General features: G+C 44.0%; 1 long non-coding RNA gene across 1 annotated transcript; it reads left to right on the top strand.

Moving 5' to 3' along the window:
• Positions 1 to 2,006: 2,006 nt before the first annotated feature.
• LOC142427900 (uncharacterized) lies at positions 2,007 to 6,058 on the top strand. The gene is made up of 4 exons (XR_012780110.1): positions 2,007 to 2,126; positions 2,413 to 2,456; positions 4,948 to 5,061; positions 5,217 to 6,058. It is a non-coding gene; the product is annotated as an uncharacterized LOC142427900 (long non-coding RNA).
• The last annotated feature ends 2,241 nt before the right edge of the window (positions 6,059 to 8,299 follow it).

The raw sequence follows: 8,299 nt of genomic DNA, 5'->3' as shown, positions 1-8,299 counted from the left end.
CAAGTTCCAGTCATCTCATTGTCCTTCACCAACAGTGTTTCCTTTAATACATTTGTTATGTTGAGCTCTCTCCCTTCCCTTTCCATATTATTGAGTGTTTTTATCAGGAATGGGTATTGGATATTGTCATATATCTTGTCTGCATCTATTAACATCATCAGAGGGTTCTTATTCTTTTTCCTGTTTATGTAGTCGGTTACATTAATGTTTTTTCTAATGTTGAAACTTCCCTGCATCCCTGGTAATAATCCTACTCAGTCAAGGTGAAATACTAACTCAAGGTGCTCTCTAACTCAATCCATCCCATTTCCACAAATCTGTACATAAACTCTTAGGTTTTATGATGTAATCATTCTCCTCGATTAATTAGTCATGAAATCATCAAATTTGTTACTGTGTTGTTAAAACACCAGTATAATATATCCCGTTGTAGAGTGTATTTTTAAATGCTTTTACCCCACATTCTCTGCAGTTGTAAAATTGTGTATTAAATTAAAAATTAAAAAATAAAGTTCTCATGCAGATCTACAGTTGTTCAATATTGTCCTTAACTCATGATTAATATTGCAGTTATATATTTTAAAACCATGATTGTATGGTTTCAACAACTGTTCTGAATGATTATTACATTCATGCTTATTTTTATAAGAAATACTCTAACATTTTAGTACTTATTATACTTAGAGCCAGTGTACAATGGAAGTTGTTATTGTTTGGTGTCATTAAGTGAGTTCTAAATCATAGTGACCCTGTGTACCACAGGAAGAAACACTGGTCTGTCCTATGCCATCTTCATAATTGTTCGTATATTTGAGCCCGTTGTTTCAGCCTTTGTCAATCTAAAAAGTTTTCTTCTTGTTTGCTGCCCCTCTACTTTACCAAGCACAAGTTTTAATGTGATGTTACTATTGTATTTACCTCCAGTTTTCAAATACACAAATACACTAAGGTTTTACGTATATGAATAAGAACATATACTTAAAAGAACAATAAAGTCAGACCTGTCATATGAATTCTAGACTCATAGAACCATAGAGAGCAGAGTAATTGCTCCTTAGGCTTTTGTGTTTTTCCATTTTATAGAACATACTGTTTCATCTTTACCATAGCAGGAAGTGTCCTTATAAACAACAGTCCAAAATTAGACCGGTGATGTAGTGGTTTTTTTTCTCAGTCTCACACATGCATAAGCACCAAATGGAAGTTAAAGTGTACTTCAGTATCTTAAGAGATGAAAAAAATATTTAGTTTGGATAACAGAAAAGGGGGTAAAGGGAGACTTCGGACAGGGCAAGATATGACAAAATAATAATTTTAAATTATCGAGGGTTCATGAGGGACGGGGGAGAGTAGAGGGAGGGGAAATTAAGAAGACCTGATGCAAAGGGCTTAAGTGGAGAGCAAATGCTTTGAAAATGATGAGGGCAAAGAATGTACAGATGTGCTTACACAATTGATGTATGGATTGTGATAAGTGTTGTATGAGTCCCTAATAAAATGTTTAAAAAGAAAAAAAGAAAATATTCAGTTTGTTTTGTGTAACATTAAAATGTGTTGCGGTGGTAGAAGTATATTGCTTATTCTTTTATGTGGCCCTGAGCACACCTTTTACCATGTGGATATTCAGTGTCCCATAGGGAAGTTGGTGCCTTTAGCTCAGTCAGTGCTGTCTATCAGGTATGTGACTTTGATCATACATCTGATAATAATCTAACCGTTTGTCAGGATAAGAATCTGAGTGTGTGCGGTTTTTTTCCCCCACTAAGACCTCCATATTTTTTTATTTCCAATTCATCGCAATCCCTTCCTGTATGGTCACTGTAATGAAGAAGAGACTTTCAAATAATGTTGGTGGGAATGATGTCATATTAATCTCTGCCATATCAAGTAAGATTCTTATTTTCCTGAATGTCTATGCAGCTTAATGAAACCTTAACTCCGCCCTGACTTTTCACTTATGTGTTTCCGGATCACACCCATGACTACTCCCCTCCCATTCCGGGTCACGCTGAGATGGGCTGGAAGTGGCGGTGTCCTAACCGGAAGTGAGGGTCATACAGCGGATCCTACTTGCTCTGCCCAGAGAAGCTCGTGCAGCCTGAGTACTGTGTAGTCAGCACGCCCAGGTGAGGGGTCGCGCGGTGACCAATTTGGGGTGACCCTGGTGCACACAGCAGCCTGGCTGGGTGCAAGCGCCCTGCTTCCCCCTCCCCCGCTCCGTCAGCGCCCCTCGCGTGGTGAGATGTGGGAGTGTGTCCCAGGGGCTGCTTCCATCCCCCAGTTTTGGGATTGGTTGGGGTTCCTGGGGAGAATTCCTGTTGGAAAAAGTAGGATCCCAGACTGGGGCTTTGGGCGTCGGGGTTCTCGATTCTTTGCGTGTCTCCCCCCCCTCCATTGTTTCCTTTCACACAGCGGTGGCTCCTCCCTGAAACTCCTACAACGTCTTCTGCTCACAGGTGAGACCCGGGTCTGTGGCTTCTCTCACCACGAAGTGACTGCTGTTCAGGAAGCGAGTGGCTGCAGCTGGGGCACAAAACGTTAGGGCTTCCTCCGGAGGTTTGCCCAGTCTGGTCCCCTAGGCGGTACCTTCTCTGGGAGCGGGGAAGGGGAGGGGGAGGGGTGCACCCGGTTGTCCGGAAACGCCCTGGCTCATTCTTGCCAGCCAGGAGGGCGGCAGCGGGCAGCGCGCTCAGCCTTGAGGGTGTTGAAGTGATATTCCAGCGCACCCACTGCGCATTGTGATATGATTGGCATTCCCAGGTTGCTGGGGGTAAGTCCAGGACTGGGACCTCAAGGGAGGTGACCCAGGTTGGTGGCTACCAGTCAACGGTGGCAAGTAAAAGGAGAAAGAGACAGGCCCAGCTGTACAAAGATGGGGTCCAGTGAGCAGGAACTCAACCAAAGAGAGGGCAGTCTTTCTTTGGAAATGCATATAAGTCTCCAAAGAAGGGCAAGACCCCTCAAGTACTGAAGATCCCCCGTTCCCACATACACTCTTAAAAATTTTTGCATGTTATTTCTTTAATTTTTAAAAAAACCCTGTTTGTGTTTAACAGTAGAAAGAAGCTGGAGGAAAGCTGCTTAGTGAAGGACAGACAGCTGGAGGAAAGGTTTCTTTAAGAGGGACAGGAGGAAATTGCCACCAGTAATTAATTGCTTTTCATGCAGAGAAAGTAGCCAGTAAAAGACATCCAGGCAATTGAACTGGATCCATTATTTCTGCAAATCTGTTAGTGTGGGGGAATGTGGGAGCTGCTCCTGCCTATTGCCCAAAGGGATATTTCTGTTTCTGCTGCCTCTGAAGAAGTAGCTTGTCGGATGTTTAGATTTATGCCGACTCCATTTTAACTGTGTATTCCCACCTGGAGTCATTTTATCCCTGTTCTAATGAAAATTCCTAGTGTGTTGCTTGGTTTGTAGGGTTCTTTTGGTTTGGTTTTGGTTTTGAGTAAGCGCTTTTAGGAAAATTTCCAGCTTTACCGAAGCCACGAGCTAGATCCGGGAGTTGAAGGAGGCTGTAGAGTTGCTCAAGGAGACCACCCAGGTGGGGTGTGGCTCTGCCAATGAGGGACTGAGGGGCTGGCCTGGTGCTCCACACCACTCCTTGAACACATGCTGGCATGACAAGAGGCAGCGCTCCCATGAAAACTCACTGGCAGCTATTCTGACCCAGCGACCCTATGGATAGGGTAGAACTGCCTGTGGGGGTTTCCCAGACTGTAACTCTACACAGGAGTAGGAAGCCTCATCTTTTTCCAGCCAGTAGTTTCCAGCTGATGGCTTTGTGGTTAGAAGTCCAGCATGTAACCCACCAGACACTGGGACACCTGATCCCTACTGTAGTCTTAATTCTCTACCCAATGTAGCTGTTCTAGAAAAACTCATCCCCACGCCACATGGGACTTCCTACAGTCCCTGGCCAGGGGAAATTCTGTTCAAGTCCCTGCCTGAGTTTGGAGGGTGATTCATTTGCAGAGAACAGCTCTTCATTCCGTGAAGGTTCACACTGTACTTTCTAGATCCCAGCTCCTGTGTAGAGGCAAAAGCCCACCAGCATGTCTGTGTAGGCTGATAGGCCCTACCGTCAGAATTGAGATCAAATTCTAGTGCTTCTATTCATTAGCTGATTTCCTTGGGAAAGTATTTGAGCCTCTAGTGGTTCGTCTCTGAAGTGGGCCAGATATTTGTGGGTTAAGCGACTCAGTGCAGATCTGGCATGCCGTCAGTGGCTGCTGATGTGACCCGTGCTGCAGAGAGACATGCACACACATCCTAATGATGCTGGACCAAGTGGAAAGGAGGCCATGGGTCACTTACAGCTGAGGATGAAAGTCCAGGAACATTGCTGGGGCCTGTCGTCCCTTTCAAATGCCTCAGGGACACAGGCATTTGAAAGGACACGAAGAAAGAGCTGGACACAGGCCAGCCAGGTCCTGGTGCTAACTAGCCTCCCAGAACTCATCCTACTTCTTGATGAGCACAGGGAACCTTTGGCGGGAGTTGAGCAGAGCAGTGACATGACCATGGCAGCATGAGGTATATCACTGGGGCTTCAGTGTGGAGCCTGGCGTAGGTATTTGGAGAAAGGGTGCAGGTGTGCCTGCAGGGAGAGCGGGTCAGAGGTTGGGATAGTTCACAAAGGAGATGTGGCTGTAACATAGGGATTGTAGTGGGGGCTGACGGGAAATATCCAAGCTATTTTGCGTTAGGGGCAGATGATAGAGGGGGGTGGCTGGCAGGATTTGGTAGCATACAGGGTCAAGAAATAAAGCCAACTCTTACCTTTGTGATGTAGGCAAAGCTTGGGGACCTGGATGAGGATCAGGAGGCAGGATGTGGGCATCTATGCAGGCATTTGCATTCCTTACCTGTCAGGACCCCAGGAATAACTTGCTACGTTGACTGTCAGTTACTGAACTGGCTGGGTCTTTTCCCTCTGTGTCACAGCAAGGGCCAATCTGATAAGTTCTCCCGAGATGGCCAAGCAGCCAGACTACAACCTGGGAAAAATTGAGAACAAAGCAGAACCCACTGTAGACCTGCTTCTCAATTACCTGCAAGGTGAGGCTGGTTGCAAAGGGGTGTGGGGTGTCGGGGCTGGGGAGTGGGCGGGGTTTCTGCTGGCTCCTGAACAACTACAGGTGTTGACAGCTGTGCCTTGAGTGAGTATGGGACCTGGGGGACACCACTCACCCCAGTGGACCATGTCATTCCAGCTTTCAAGAAGGCCCTGGACCTGGTCATGCAGGTGCAAAAGCAGACCAACAAAGGAACGAGAAGCAAGAAAAAGCACCACAAATCTGAAAAGCCTAACAAATCTGAAAAGAATGGAAGTTTCCCACAAACTTTTTGAAGCCCCCTTGTATCTATCTCACAACTTTTGCCTGTTCAGTTATTTACAGGTTTAAGCCTTATTGACAGCTATTATAAAAATCTGTTTGCAAGCTAACATTCCATGATCCTTGTCGTTTTCCCATCACCTCTACCCTCCACCCCCCACTTTCTGCAACTGACCCTGTTACCCACCAATAACCTTTGACATCTCACTCGGGGGAAGTTCTGTTCCAGTCCCTGCCTGAGTGTGGAGGGTGGTTCCTGTGCAGAGACCTGCTCTTGTTCATTCCGTGAAGGTTCAGTGTCCTTTCTAGATCTAGCTCCTGTGTAGACACAAAAGCCCTCCAGCATGTCTGTGTAGGCTGATAGGCCCTACCGTCAGAATTGAGATCAAATTCTAGTGCTTCTATTCATTAGCTGATTTCCTTGGGAAAGTCTTTGAGCCTCATTGAGCCCCTAGTGGTTCGTCCTTAAAGTGGGCCAGATGTTTGTGGGTTAAGTGACTCAGTGCAGGTCTGGCAGGCAGTCAGTGGCTGCTGATGCGATCCTTGCTTCAGAGAGACATGCAAACACATCCTAATGATGCTGGACCAAGTGGAAATGAGGACACGGGACACTTACAGCTGAGGATGAAAGTCCAGGAAAATTGCTGGGGCCTGTCCTCCCTTTCAAATGCCTCGGACACAGGCATTTGAAAGGACAAGAAGAAGGAGCTGGGCACAGGTCAGCCAGGTCCTGGTGCTAACCAGCCTTCCAGAAGTGATATCCAGCTTCCTGATGAAGGCGGGGAACCTTTGGAGGGAGTTGAGTGGAGCAGTGACATGGTCATAGCAATATTAGGTATATCACTGGGGCTTCGGTGAGGAGCCTGGTGCAGGTACTTGGAGAAAGGGTGCAGATGTGGGTGCAGGGAGAGCAGTGGGGAGGTTGTTGGGATAGTTCAAGAATGTGGCTGTGCACAGGGATTGTAGTGGAGGCTGATGGGAGATATCAGAGCCATTTTGGGTTGGGGCAGATGGGGGTGGAGGTGGCTGGCAGGACTTGGTAGCATATAAGGTGAAAAAATGATGAATTTTTAATACTTTGTCTTCCTGAGCTGCCCTTTAAAAGTATCTGTTCAACTTTATTAACTCTATCATTTCTTCCATTTGCCTTAGCTACTTTAAGTAATGAGCAATTTCAATGTCTCTTCTGATATCTACTTTGATTTTTTTCTTGCTTTTCTGTCTTTAATGACCTTTTGCTTCCTTCACATATGATGTTCTTAATATCGCCCCCCCTCCCCCAGGTCATTAGTGTTCATTTCATTAAATGTTACCTAAATTCAGATTGGATAGCCATAAAATATTATTTTAGCTCTTTTAGACTCGTTTTAATATTTTTCAGTTTCAAACAATTTCAGAAATTTCAGACTAAATCTATAATAGAGCTATATAATTTATGTTTAACATACTTATATCTTTAGAGTAGTGACTAACTTCTTGACTAATTTTTAATTTGTGGAGTTTTAGTTGTTGACTTATAACATTTATATATTCTGAATACAAGATTATTAGGTATCTCATGAATAGTTACTGATGTAGGTTGCCTTTTTCAAATTCTTGATTGTGTCTTTCCAATTATAAGGGACTTTAATTTTGATGAAGTTCAACTTATGTTGAACTTGGGCTGCTTATGTTTAAGATGTCATAATTGCTTAAAATGGAAGATATCTTAAGAAACCATTCCCTAATCCAGGGTCACAGACATTTATGTATATGTTTTTTATTAAGGGTTTTAGGATTTGGCTCTTACATTTAGGTCTTAAGATCTATTTTGAGTTAGTGTTTGCATAAGGTGCAAGGTGGCAGTCAAAACCCATTCTTTTTTCCTATATCTAGTTGTTTCGACAGCATTTGCTGAAATCACAGTGACTTCTCTGCACTCTTTTTGAATCATTTAGCTATGTATGTATGAGGTTGAATTTTTAGACTCTCAATTATATTCCATCAATAGGTTACCTTTATGTCACTACTACACAGTATAACTACTATAGCTTTTTAGTAAGTTTTCATATCAGGCAATGAGCATTCTCCACCTAGATTTTATTGTTTCTCCAGATTATTTTGGCTATACTAAAACTGTCACATGTCCATAGAAATTTTAGAATCAGCTTGTCATTTTCTGGAAAAGCAAACCGTGAGAGGAATGAGGTTGAATCTGTAGATGAGTTGTAGAATATTGCCTCTGGATAACAATCAGTCTACCAAGCCATGAAAATGTCAGCTTTGTACATGGCTCATTTTTTGCTCAAGTCTCAGTTTAAATGTTTAGCCTTCTCACATCTTATGCAAAGTTCACTCCTCTGCTCCACTATAGTACATTATTTATGAACTTGATATTTATTACAGTCTAAATAGTTTGGCTTGCTTGGTAGAGTTTATGCTTCAAGTAAGTCTTTTATTCTAAATATTCTCTAGGGCCAAACACAATGCCTACTAACAATACTTGTTCTTAATTTTTGTCGGCCCCAGTCTGTGCTGAGAGTGGGCGGATGGAGTGTTGTGGAGCGGAAATACCGCAAGAAATATGCTTGAGGGAAGTGGGTTTTCGGCACCCCCATAAAAGCATGCAATTAGTGGATGATGGTTCTGGAGGGGTCCAGTTCCCCAGAGCATCTCTCTGGTGGGAGAGCAACTTTCTGGAGAGGTCTCAGATACACCAGAAAATTTTTCTGGCAGGGCCCGGACTTAGAGAATCGTTCTCTTTTGGTCCGGACCCCAATTAGCACCATTCTGGCAGGGTCATGGATCCCTCAGAGCATCATTCCAGCAGGGTCCCAGAACCCCAAAACATCATTCCACCGATGCTTCCAGTGCTTCATCAGTTTGTTGAAACTTTTAAAATTGAATTCAGTCAATGCTTGGCAACTGGTTTTGGCGAATTCCGTCAGTGCAGCTTGAATATCTTCCATTAGTACTATTGG

This window comes from Tenrec ecaudatus, chromosome 15, assembly GCF_050624435.1.
Source record: "Tenrec ecaudatus isolate mTenEca1 chromosome 15, mTenEca1.hap1, whole genome shotgun sequence".
In the NCBI taxonomy this organism is placed as follows: domain Eukaryota; kingdom Metazoa; phylum Chordata; class Mammalia; order Afrosoricida; family Tenrecidae; genus Tenrec; species Tenrec ecaudatus.
The sequence above is the reverse complement of the archived record's forward strand: the minus strand, read 5'-3'. Positions and strand labels throughout refer to the sequence as shown.